Here is a 13,505-nt window from a genome sequence, read left to right on the forward strand (position 1 = left end):
AAATTTTGGCAGAAAATATTTCCCCCCTTCCTAGCAGCCTAGGAAGCCTAGCAGCCATGCTTAATTAACTTTTAACCAGAGTTCTTATTTTATTAAATTAAACTTCAAAAATCCAGGTATGCTGTGTGAAACCAGAAGCAAATCCTCCTTAGTTCTCTTGAAGTCCGTCAGTGTTGCAGTTAAGTGATGATCGGAACAGCATCTGTTAAGAGAATTTTCAGAAGCAAGCACTGCTAAAGATACCCCGTAGGTAAATGGAAGTACGTTGTCATTGTATTTGTTTCTCTTAGACATTTCTATTTCCAGGGGGTTTTATTTTACATCTTTGAAAATTTTGGCCCATAAATATGCTTCTGTGTGAGGTGTGCAGCTTCCAGGTGTTAGCTTATTTAACAGAGGCCAAATTTTGCAGCCTGTATGGTATCACCTGCAAGAGGTGTCTCTTGCCTTCATTGAAAAAGAAAATACTACAATATATGCAGTACCTTGCAGGCCTGAAGTACAGGAGCAGTTTTTATCCTTAACCAACATTTCAACACATGATTTTATTAACATAAAATCAATATTCAGGTCCGCAGTGGGGGTTCGCAACTTCCAAATGAGAACCTGATCTGAAGGCAATGCATTGCTTATATGAGTAAAGGTTGTGGGATATGACAATCAGCAAGCTCACCTATCTTTTATGAGATGCCATTTAATGAGGAAAATGAACAGGTAAACCATTGCATTTTAAGACTCCTCATAAGCCTCATTGCCAGGCAGTTGAACATGAATGTATCTTTAGATCATGTATTATATACAAGTGACTACTACTAGGTAACAAGTTCTAAATTTATTCTGTTATTAAAGTTACATTGATCAGAAAATGGCATCTGGATTCCAAGTGCTAAATAAGAAATGCTCAATAATCTAGAGCTAATTTATATTTTAAGAAGTGTGGAGGAATCCAGAAGAAAAGCAACTGAGTTTTTCTTCCTGGCTGTGTGGTGGCATTTAGTTAAGGAATGCTCCTTCCTGGGGCACTGTGGACTTCATTGACACACAAAGGAGTTAAATCTGTTTATCAGCTCATTGATGCCCATGGTAAAGTGCTGTAGAGTTCAATGCCTGGAACAGGACACAGTTGTTTTCCTTACAGTAATGATGGGGATGGAGAGCTGAGGTGCTTTTTCAAAGCAATTCCAAAATCATATCATTTGTAACTGCAAAATATAAAGCAAGAATAAGATTCATAGACCAAGAAGGCTCAAAACCATTTTATAATACTTAAATGAATCAGTAAATCATTCAAATGACATTACCTAAGCTCCTGTAGCAATGCTTCTTCCTCGGGAAAATGGTCCACTTCTAAATGTTCATATGATGAACATGGAAAGGGCAAGCAGTGCATGCTCATTTGTGTAATACTGTCAGTAGTAAACTAAACTTTGCAATCGCTATACAGTTGTGTGGGCTTTTGGAAGCTGCAGGACAGATGAGGAAGCTGAAGCCTGAAGATCTGGCAACAAATTTACTGCAGGTAGTTGAGATGTCTTTGGTTTCTGTTCCCCCATTTCGATCTTTGTAGCCGTCACACTCTGGATTGCCACGCTGTGCCATGGCCTCTCTGTTGATGTCGTCTCTCCTTCCCACTGGCCCCTCTTTCCAGGACTGCCATGTACTCATGAACCAGGGTGAATGCCAGCCTGCAGGTGTTCGGTGACTCACTCGAGGGCCCAAGCTGCAAATCCCTCTGCAGTTTCACTTTGCTTTTCTTCTGTGGTGAAGCAGTTTCCTTGCAACACTACCCGCAGTTGCCTGGGCAGGGGACAGCAAGTGTGGTGGGACCTCTAAAGGTTGCTCCTGGAAAGGTGCACCAAGCACAGCTATCAGGTGGAGATGAGGCGTGATGGGAGGTGTGCCTTTGCATCATGGATGCGATATGACCAAGTATTAATTAAAGCAGCCAGAGTAGATTATTACAGTAGATAAATACTGCCTTGTTACGGGCCTCTTGGGTCATATGTAAGCAGTATTCGTTCTAGAAAGGATGAATGAACAGTCAGTGTGAAGGATAAAGATCAGCATTGTTAATCATTCTGGAAATCTTCCGTGGGAAAATGTAAACTCATGAGGAAAGATAGTGCCCATAAATGTTATTTAAATATTTACATAACTTGAGGATAAAATTTTAATATTAAAGACATTCAAGTACCAAGTCATGTTTCAGTTCCTGTCAGAGATAACTAGGACTTGTAGAGGTGCCATCTGTTGGTGGGGGGCTGTATTTCTGAGTAGTGCTTTGCTATCTGTAATGAAGAGCCCTTCTTCAATGCCACCTATGAAAAAAAAGTGATTTGTTCTCGATAGGGTGTAGATAAAAACATTAGAAACTTGGGAGGCTACATTTGCTTGAGCTCTTGGGCTTTAGGAGGGTTTAACTCTGCACTTCTGGTGTTCCTGGGTCAGCTGTGTGCCAGGTACCATTATGGGCACTGACCACCCAAGCTACAGTTTGTGGCTGTTGATACATCTGCAGGGTGAAAAGAATGACTCAAGTGGAAAAGACTGGTTTCTCCCTCATAAGAAATAGGAATTTACAGGAATTGTGCCTCTGCTGTACCTTGATTTTGTAATTTTCATTGAAGTTTCTTTTGTCCTTTTCCAGCTCTCAGAATGCAATACAATTGTTGAAAAAAAAATATATGTGCTTTCATATAAATACGATGAGGATGAGCTTTTGAAAACATGTCTAAGCTGATGTTGATGAATAAACAAACTTGGCCAGGATAAATCTTTTCATCTAACTTCAAGAGCCATGCTGTAATGAAGTAAATATCGATGTACTTAATGGGCTTCTTTCATCCAAATACATAGCAAACCCTCCAAAGTAATGCAAACAAATCTAAAATGGATTTCTAAGTGGCTTTTTTTGTTGTTGTCATCTTGATATTGGAGCACTTTAGTCTAGTTGGGCAAGGCTGGGAGTGGAGCTTGCTCCTGGAGCTGTTTATGTGCTGAGGTGAATGCTGGCTAAGCGAGAGAGGGCAGAGGTAACATGAGAGACCTGGCTCTTATCCTGCGGTTCTCATGAAATAAAGGCAGGAAGTGCTCATTCCATGAATAGTTCAAAACTTATTTGATGAGTGTCTCCCCAGACATGTCCGTTTGTAAGGCAGCTTGCAGATGAGGCTTTGAGAGGCTGAGAAACTCACAGGGGCTGCTGCTACTTGTTCCATTTAGGGTGCAGCTCAACTTAGGCTGCACCAAGAGAGATACCCAAGTGCAGGATGACTGGCTGCCTGCCTCTGGGACCACCTGTGCATCATGTGCCATTTCTTGGCCAGGTGCTGATGTGCCTGGGAGCTTTCTCTGCAGGATATAACCTGTGGTCCCCCAGCCTGGGTCCTGGCTCACAGAGCACCTGAGTTGGGTGTTAAAGGTGGCCTCGGGTCCCTCATGAGAACTGTCATAGACACTGGTGTGACTGCAGTGGTGATGCTGACTTTGGCAGCGCCTTGTTGGTTGGAAACTGCGGAGAAGTGGAGCTCAAAGAACAGTTGTTTACTGTGTGACAGTGGGTTGTGTTTCATTTTGAGACTTGCAGGATGACTGTTTCCAATGTTAGCATTTGGAAAGGGATTAATAGTTTCTTTTGCAAAGCATGTCTCGCGCATACAACTGTTGGGTTTCGCTGCCCTTGCTTTCTGAAGAAGTCTAATATGTAATGTTCGTATTCCCATATCATGCAAAGAGTCTCTGGATCTTCTCTTTAAAACACACAGTTGTAAAATAATTTTACTTTAAATACAAGTGCTTTGTTTTGAACCCTCTTCCTGGAGGAAAACGTTTTTACTTGGTCTTACCTTATCCTAATAGGCAATGTTCATATCCATCATGGAATAAAATTCCATTCAAAGCTGGGCAATATGCTTTATTACAGTTTTGAGTATTGGATTATTTAGACAACTATGCTGGCATAATTACAGAAATTCTTCAGGATGAGCTTTTTCTTTATTGGGATCTTGATGAGTGGGAAATACTGTTAAGAATGATTTCTGTGAGTGTTAGAGGAATTTTGTGAAAGAGATTTAAGTCTGGGAGACTACTGTTCTTTGAAAAACATAGTAGGGATTTACTAATGTCCAAATTCATCTCGGTGTTTGACACCTTGAATAGTCAGACCAGCCCAGTTTAGCTTGCTTCTGGTTGTGTTGTGCTGTGTGTACAGAAGTGAAATATATTAAAAACTGTTCAGCTTCAGACGTGTTCATCTGGGGATTTACTCATAAATAACTGATAACCCTCTGAAACAAAATCTGTTCATTACTCCGTGGATTGCTCACCCCTTCCCTCCCACACCCATTGTTCTCACAGACAGGGAAGAAGAAGGCCCTGCTTTAATGAAGGTGCACATCAGCCTCTGCTGCTCCTTCCCAAAGGTCATCCAACTAAACAGTGGCAATGAAATGCTTGACAAAGATAAACATTTTATGGAGATAATGGCATTCTAGTGTTTTAGAGGAACCACTAAGCTGCTGTATTTAAGACTTCCCTACATCCTAGAATAGAAGCAGTGCTTATGATGAATTACTAAATCAATGAAATGTTTGTGTCTAGTCTGCTGCAGTACAAGACATCAAATTAAGGGTCATTTGCTGTGCAGTACCAATTATAGTTGTAATATTTGGGCTCAATGTCTCATGATTTTACTGCTTAGGATACTGTTAGGTATCCTAGCTTGACTGCTTACTGCAAATGGGACAAGTCTTGGTGAGCAGTGGTTTCTCATTTGATCAAGGGTTTCTGTGAGTGAGTTCTGATTTACCAGACACTGATGCATAGTGATGAATTTCCTTTCCTGCAAAAAAAGAGGAGCTATTCTGCTACCTACTGACTTAAAGTCTGAGTTGATCTAACTAATTTTAGTGGGAAAAGTGTCTTAATTTAAGATCAGTTCTTTCTGATCACTTGATTACTTTAGAGTTATTAGCCAAGCTCTGTAGCAGTCTTTAAAGGCGCTAATACTTGTTTGTATTTAATAGCCCTACCTATTGATAATGTGGAGGAAATGTTCAAATCACATCACTGAGAGAGAACCTTAATAAATTTTACAGGTATTTTAATGTGAGGTTTCAGATGTTATTCATTTAATTGAAAGGTGAATGCTATAAAGGCTTTGTCAGTCTGCTCTTTCCAGATGACAGCACTTTCTGTGGAGTAACTGGAAGTCCCAGAGTGCTGATCCCAGCTTTCAGCTTCAGGATTCATAGCTTAAACTCTTCCTTTTTCACCTGGCAGAGGTATGTGTCTGTGGTGGTGTCTGGATTTGTGTCTTCCAAAGAAATACTGGTTTCGATCAAAGAAAATGAGGAGGATTTTCTGAAATGGTAATCACATTCTGGCTGATAACAGGAGAGAACAGAGCCTTCATTCCTCCTATAAACCACAAGATTATGTTTGCTTATAAAGGATTAACAGAGCTCTCTTCTGTTAATTCGTAGTGGTGTAGTCGAAGTGCCTGATTCTACATCAGTGGAAAATCCATTATCAGTCAATGGGAATTTTGCAGCTGAAGCCAAAGGGATTAAAGTCTCATCGTTGAGAAGTGATTGAAGGGGAGAAAAAGCCCTGGGTATGCTTGTTGCCACAGAGCTGTGAGGCACCACTGTGGTGTGCCCATAAAAAATGGCAAAGGCAAGTGTTCAGTTTCCTCAGGCAGGCCATTTCCAGAGGAGTGAAAGGGCTCGTGCCACTGTGCAGGACTGCAGGGAAAGCTTGCCTGAGGTGTTGCTGATAATGGGCTGTTCCTCATATGCAAGTAAGATGATTTCCAATTGGAAAAAGTATGTATGTATGGCCTTCACGAACGCACATTTGGGAAGGGCTCTCCCCATGTGGGTGTGCCCTTCCAGCCTGCACAGTGGATTTTTTAGGTGAGGCACAGCGTGCGTAGAACTGGCCCCACCGTTTTAAGTCCTAAGGCCCATTTGCCACGGCCGAGCGAGCTTGGACAGTGACAGTGAAGTCCTTGGGACTGTCACAGCACCCGGTACTAACCAGGGCTGACCCTGCTGAGCATCCGAGATCTGACGGAATGGGATGGCGGGGGGGCATGAAACTGCCAGAGGACGGTCCCCACTGAGACTCGAACTCACCTTGGGATTCGGAGCCTGGAGTGCTCTCCATTGCACCATGGGACTGCCCCAGTTGGAAAAAGTACACGGAAAAAGATGACCTGAAGTCCATCGCTAGGGATCGTGCTGTGGTGGCAGAGAGTTCGAGGAGGTTCAATGAGAGCAGGAGTTAGGAAGAGCCATGGAAGACGGGCTCTGCTTGGGGTAAGGGGTGCAGAGCAGCACTGGTGCCTGCCCCACGCTTTCGTACCTGCCACTGCTCAAGCTGCCACCCAGGCACGTTGGTTTGAGGGGCTGGAGTGGAAGGGAGAGACAGGAAGAGATTGCTAAAGAATTTGCTACGGATGGTGTTGAGGGTGATTTCTTAACAAACTTCACTGCCTGCAGAAGTTTCTTCATTTAACAAATAACAATCTACTTTTTCTTCTAGTACAGTGCATGGACCAACATTCAGATTTCTAGAGCCTGGAAACTAGAAAACCTGTGGTTCCAGACTTCCTCTAGTTCGGAATATTCACCAAGCACATTCCAAAATACAATTTAACTTTCTTTTGAAATTCTGTCATAGGGCTTAACTTAAAAGTAGCTTTGGTCCTGAACCTAGTTGTGGGGAAAAAGCACAATTTCTGCAACCTCTGCTGCAACATTTGGTAATTACTTTTCCACAGATGGAAGCTAATAATTCACAAAAAGCTTTCAGATTAAAAATTACACATTTTACGACAGTTTGGTAAACGTAGATATATTGTTTTGATCTGTTATAATAGGCAAGATGGTGTAATTTAGTTTGGCAATTACAGAGGTTAAATTAATTTAATTTCCCTTTACTCTTGTTAAATGCAAAATAATTGAACACACATCATGGAAGGTTGGGGCTCTCTTGTTTGTAGCTTCATCTTTTATTAATCTAACACATTAGATGAGAGACTTTATAGATCTGCTTGCCTAAGGACAAAAAGAAGAAAATATAGATAAGGCCAAACTAGATATGTTTGTATTCTGCCTCACACTTCGAGGTGCTGTCAAATATTGCCTTGTGTTTAGTACACTTTGTAAGAAAGGACACTGCTTTGCCCCTTGAAGGGTAAATGGTCACCTAATGCTTAAATAGTCAGAGTAAGCTCATGTTTGGATTGGCAAAATCACTTGTGCCGTTTACATCACACTCTTCATATAGGAATGTAAAGTTGTAATTGGACATGGGAAATATAATACAAATGAGCACACTGTAAAAAGATGTATTTTGACACTCTCTTGACCATCTTAATTGACTCCTCTAGTTACAGGAGGGACTGTGTTTCCCTTTAGTTCAGCCTTTTCAGAAGATAGTGTTGTCCTAACACAGACAGTGGTGTAATAATACCTCAGTGGGGGCAGATGTGCTCTTATTTCTTACCTTCCTGTAGCTGGAGGGGTTTTGAAAATTGGATATTTCTCTCTGTCTCTGCATCTCCGAGTAGCCCTGACACTGCCAGCCATGGATTAGTGAGATAAATCCCTTACGTTCATAGTGAAGTGGAAAGTATAAAGAGCATTTTCTGCCCTCTTTTTTGTCCTCTTTTTAATGTGTCGTTTGCTGGCTGGCACAGTGACCTCCATTTCATGACTCTTGGGATGTGACTTGTTGCAAAGCTTTTTTCTATGGGCTAATTAATCACTCAAGGGAGCAGCAGCATGTGACATTACGCACGTGCACCTGAGGTAAACAGTTACCTACAGACCACCTATAATGAATGTGTGCTTGGAATATTATCTGTTAATGCACTTTGGCTTTTCGAATATGATTTTCTTCCTGTTTTGTTTTACCTGTTTTCTTAACTATGTCCTTGGTAATCAAAAAGGATGCAAACATATAGTCACCTTTTGGTGTTATAAGTGTAACTGAATTTGGAAAAAAGTATTCTTGGAGATTTAGTACATGAAATTTACCAGTTCATTTGGAAATGGTTTTATAAAACTAATGAAGAGGTGCAACAGTTTGATTTTCTGAGGTATCTTCATGGCCAATCTGTCAAATCTTTTAAATTCTTCCAGTCAATTATATTGACTGAAGTGAAAGCAAGAATTTTTTTCCATTCTTGAAGATTTAATTTTGTAGTCTTGATTTACATTTCAGTATCAATTGTGTATTTTAATTTTTTTGAGTGAACCCAGTAGCCCTTACTCTCTTGTGACTCCATCTTTAATTTTGCCTGACAAGTCCATCTCATTTCTGTAAAGCCAATACACCAGGAATTGATTAGCATTAACAGTCAGATAAATGATTGGGAAAGAAGTGATGTCTGAGACTGGTGTGGGGTCTGAGTAGTTATATGGAATTAAGAGATTCTGGTTTCTAGGTGATTCTGTTTTCATCTTCCTCAACAGGTTTCTTTAAAAGCAGCCATGGAGAGAGCAAACTGGAAGCAGAGGATTGGTTTCTCACCCATACGGAAAGTTATTACTGAGGAAATCAGCTATATTGTTTATTTGGCAAAGTAGGCAGGCAGCAAATAACTCAGCATTTGTGTGTTGGCTGTTTATTCAGCACTCAGGTATAGTGTGCACAAGTAACATGGTGCAGTTGGTTCCTGACAGGCACATCAACATCTGTAGTTGGTCTAGGAGAAGAAGCCCAGTCTGTGAAATGGGTGATGGAACTGCCAAACTCCTGCAGGGGTGGCCCAAGGAGCTGGTGGTAGCTACCCTGAGACAGCAAAGCCCAGGAGGTTTCGACCTCATGGTTGGCAGTCTGGTAACCTGGAAACCTTTGATTTTTTGTCACTTTTTTGCTTATCCCAACTTTGGAAATTACTGAAGTATTAGTTCTTGGACAGTGGTAAAATTAGCACAAGTTGTTGGTTTTAATCAGCAGTAAATAATATTTTATTCAGGAAACACAGTAAACAAGAAAATTTGTTTTCCCTTAATTTTCTGAGCTCGTCAGAAATTATATGTTGCAATGGTGTGATTCCCTCAGAAGGAGAATTTTGAAGTCTTTGCAGTTTTCGTGTTCTAGCTGGCATGATGTGTGCCTTGCTCCACAGAGCAGTTGTATTTTTTATATTGAGTATTAGCTTATGGAATTAATTAGACTGATGCTTTAAAAAAGATAACTGCTCTAAACATAAAAGGCTTTCTTTCATTGGATTCTAGAGAAATAAAAAAAACCCTGAAGAAACAACAAAACCAACCCAAAAAACCCAAACCAATGAAAAAAAGTGCACACAGAAACCCCTTGGGAATTTCTGGACTTAAGCTATCTGTCAATAGGCAATAGGAAATTGATTTTCTGAGGTATAACTCTGATGTTTTTATATTCATCATTTAATAAAAATTACGCTCCCAGCAGTTCATCAGCAGCTGGCACTTAGATTGAATTCAGAAAAAGTAAGTATGAAGACTAGACCAGAGCAGGGAGATTTATGCCTTTGAAACACCTGTCTACCTGGGTTTTTTAACACTCCAATACCTGTGATGTGTGTTTGCATCAGCCTGATTGTATGCAGGCAGGAGCAAGCTCTTGCAAAAAAAAAAAAAAAACAGTGCTGTTAAGTTAGTTGTGAGTTAAAGAATGAGAGTTTGGTGGTAGGAAGAAGCACAGTGCTGTTTTCTCTTCTTTCCTGCACCTGGTGTTTCAGTTTAGCAGTAGAGGATTGCTGGGGCTGAAGGCAGGCACTGCAAACTTAAACTTGCCTTTTCTCACTCTCCTGCATGATCTTCTCCAGTGCACTTTTGTCCCCCAGCCCTGGGAGTGATGGGTGTTTGGTATGGGAAAGGGTTAACTTCAAAAAGCATGGCCTGGCAATTCAGTCCCTGGGGAGCTGTAAATGAAAAGATGCTGATACAGAGCAGACTCTAAAGCGGACCATGCTGGAGCATGTAGCCAACATGGGATCAAGGATGACAGGTCATTGACATGCTGCCAAGAGCCTGGCTTCTGCTGGGGCAGCCATACCTGTGGCTGGTCCCAGCTGATCAGTACTGTGCCCAGGGGATGTCACCTTCTACTCTGCTGCAGAGAGGCAGCCAGGAGTTACCCCACATCCAGAGTTTGAACTAGACACCAGAAGCAAGGAGAAGTGCAGAGTCCTGCCCCTGGGTAGGAACAACCCCAGGCCACCAGTATGTGCAGGGGGTGACCTTCTGGAAAGCAGAAAATGAGGATACCAAGTTGAACATGAGGCCCTTGTGGGAAAGAAGGTGAATGGTGTCCTGGTCTACTGACAGCAAGTGGAGGAGGAAGGTGATCCTGCCGCTCTGCTAGGTACTGGTGAAGCCACAGCAGGAGTGCTGGGGCCAGTTCTGAGGTTCCCGGTACTGGAGAGAAATGGACATACTGGAGGGAGTCCCACAAAGGGCCATGAAGAGGATGAACGTACTGGAGCATCTCTCAGAAGAGGTGGAGCGAGCTGGGACTTTTCAACCTGGAGAAAAGGAGGCTGAGGGACAGTGTCATCAATGTGCAGAAATACCTGAGGGGAGGGTGCAGAGAAGCCAGAGCCAGGCTCATTTCAGTGATGCCCAGTGGCAGGACGAGGGTCAGTGGGCTAAAACAGAAGCACAGGAGGTTCCCCCTGAACATCAGGAAACACTTTTTTACTGTGAGGGTGACGGAACACTGGCACAGGTTTCCCTGAGAGGTTGTGGAGTCTCCATCCTTGGAGATACTCACAACCCACCTGGACATGGTCCTGGGCAACTGGCTCTGGGGGGCCCTACTTGAGCATGGGTGTTGGATTAGATGGCCTCCAAAGGTCCCTTCCCACCTCACTGTGGTTTTGTCATAGCACCAACTATACTTTAAAGCAGCTGTGCTGGATGAGGGATAGGACTACTTCTGTGCCACCTTCTTTGCAGGCAGAGGTTTTTCTTTTTTAAGAGAGCCTGTTCTTAAATAACAGTTCTCTAGTTTTTTCTTTTAAAAATTAAAAGAGATTCCCCATTCTCACTGTAAAAAGTATAGCAGTATATTCTTGGTACTTATGGCTGCCTCTCAGTTTGCTCCCACTTTTTCACCTTTAGTATTTAAAAGATAAAATTCTGTATATGCTCCCTGGATTGTACGTCAGGCACACAGTATCTGCTGTCTCCTGTTCCTGGACAGGATGTGTGCAGAAAAGCAGTTATTTCATCTGTGTTCTGACTATTTATGTGAAAAATAAGGGAAAATCTAATTATTTGTAGCGACTTAAGCCTGTAAATGTCAGACAAACTTGTCTTGTTTTCGAAGTATATCCTTTCCTTTAAAGTCTGGTTCTCACTAGCTCCATTTCTGAGACATTTGTAGCTGGCATCATGTCCCATGTGCTCCACAGCATAGCAGATGAGGTGCTGAATGTAGCTGTCATATTAATAGGCCTTAAACAGTATCATATCCAAGACCCAAGGCAGGAGGCTTTTATCAACACAAGCCTACAGACAGGGCTTTTGTAAACCACAGTGGTTTGGTGTGCCACTGCGTGTTCCCTCCTCCTGGTGGGTTAACAGCCGCCTGGAAACAAACGCTGCCAAATGTGCTGCTTTTGATGCACGCGGGAGCAACGGAGCTGTTATCAGTGACCTCGGCCTGGTCTCTTTGCCTTGCAAGCTAATTTTGTATTAATTACAGGCAGAGCTTTAATCTTTGTCAACAGGACAGCAGCAGTAGAGTTTATCCCTTGACTATTGATGTCCAATTTGTTTTTATGCCCTCTCTGTTTGAAAAATAAGGACTGAAGCATTTCGCATATAAATTTATTTTGTATTCATGATTTTTAAAATTCATAAAGAACTTGATCTTAGATATACTGCTGCTGCCTTCTCAGTGTCAATACAATTGCTCTGGTGCAATCCTTGGGGACCATAGTAGGTTTTCCAGGTCAGAGATAGTTTTCTGAGGCAAAAGAAGAGCAGTCTTAACATAAGTTGTTTGTTTGATTTTTATTTTTCCCCCCTCAGGGAGAGGGACTGTTCCCACTTTATTCAGGAAGAAATTCAAGCCTTTACAGAGGTGTTCCCCAACTAAAGGCATGCACAAGAGCTTAGTTAATTTAGTCAGCTTTTAAGTTTTCAATATACTTGAAGTAGCAAATACTTCCAAAGAGAAACAGCTGTTTGTGGCAGAGTGGCTGAGACCTCAGTGAGCTGCAAAATGGGTGACAATTTCTTCTTTTAACATCTGACCTAGGAAGTGGATGTAGACCTAGGTAGGAACAAGTTTAGCCAAGAGAAATATCACTTCCTCCAGAAAAGAGATTTTGTCCTTTGGTTTTGGTACCTAAAGTCTGTGGTATAGTAAGAAAAATGCTTGGGAGAATTGGAGTTCACATGGCATTTTAGTCCATTTGAAATATTTAGGAAGGTTCGGAAACAGACCTCATTGTTAATTGAAAGGTTGTGAATGTTTACAGGCATAGGTGTACATGAACAACAGCTATTGAGAAGATTTCAATGATAACTGAAAATGTAGATTTCATGCCACTTTGGAATTTGCATTTTCATGCCCCATTGTGGCTTTGGAGGGATTATATAAACAAACCCCTGGTGTAGAGAAGTAATTGCCTGCATGTAGTGACACTTGGTGCTACACTTGCTCTTTATCATACAAGAGGAATATTTATTTATAGTTTTCCTCATGTAAAAATACTGCAGTCCTAAAATTGAGAAGAAATATTTTGTCATTTCTGTTTTTTTATTGCAACTAGTTGTCAGAGATGCTAATATCTGTAGCTAATAAGATAAGTCAGGGGCTTTTTGTCATGTTCTATATTTTATTTGCCTTTATTTGCCATGTGACATGAGCTGTGAACTCAAGAATAACACTGCTGTTGCATTTAGGCGAACTTACCTCTTGTAATACAAAGAAAATGCACACCAAGAATAGAAGAGTTTCAGAAAAGTTCTGAATTACATGTGTAAAACTATCTTTTAGGGCTTTTTAAACAATGAAGTACTTGTCCCACACCCAAATAACAGCAGATCAGTAGAATACACGAGAAAGTCAGAAGAAAGAAAGTTAATGTCCTCAGACTTGGCATGGGAAGCTTCTTAAACACATTGTAAAAGTCACTTAAGGCATCTGTATATAAGCAACCAGAAACAGTGGTCTGCTGAAAGCACAAATGTTAGGAGTTGCTCAGACTACAAAAATATCCTCAAGCAGGTGGGTATCTGCCCCTAATGATTCAAACAAATAAAATGAGCCAGACTGTGTTGAATTGAATGCAAGCTGAGCATGAAGATATGAAAAGGACTTTGAAAAGTAAAGAGTCTGCAACATCAAAGAATTATGAGCTGTGTATCTGTCAAAAGGTGGATACCTGTAAGAGCACTAGTAGACATGCAGGAGCACCAAGCAGGACATCAGAAAAAATGGGAAGTCAGTTGAATTGGTCATTGCAGGAGAATCTGGGCGGGTGTTGCATTGGG

The 13,505-nt window shown here is 41.5% G+C and overlaps 1 protein-coding gene across 2 annotated transcripts in view; it reads left to right on the plus strand.

Annotated features, from left to right (window-relative positions):
- Positions 1-13,505, plus strand: part of PAG1 (phosphoprotein membrane anchor with glycosphingolipid microdomains 1) — a 115,876-nt gene that overhangs the window by 1,062 nt on the left and 101,309 nt on the right. The window lies entirely within an intron of this gene.

The sequence above is a fragment of the Pithys albifrons genome, chromosome 4 (genome assembly GCF_047495875.1).
Source record: "Pithys albifrons albifrons isolate INPA30051 chromosome 4, PitAlb_v1, whole genome shotgun sequence".
Classification (NCBI taxonomy): domain Eukaryota; kingdom Metazoa; phylum Chordata; class Aves; order Passeriformes; family Thamnophilidae; genus Pithys; species Pithys albifrons.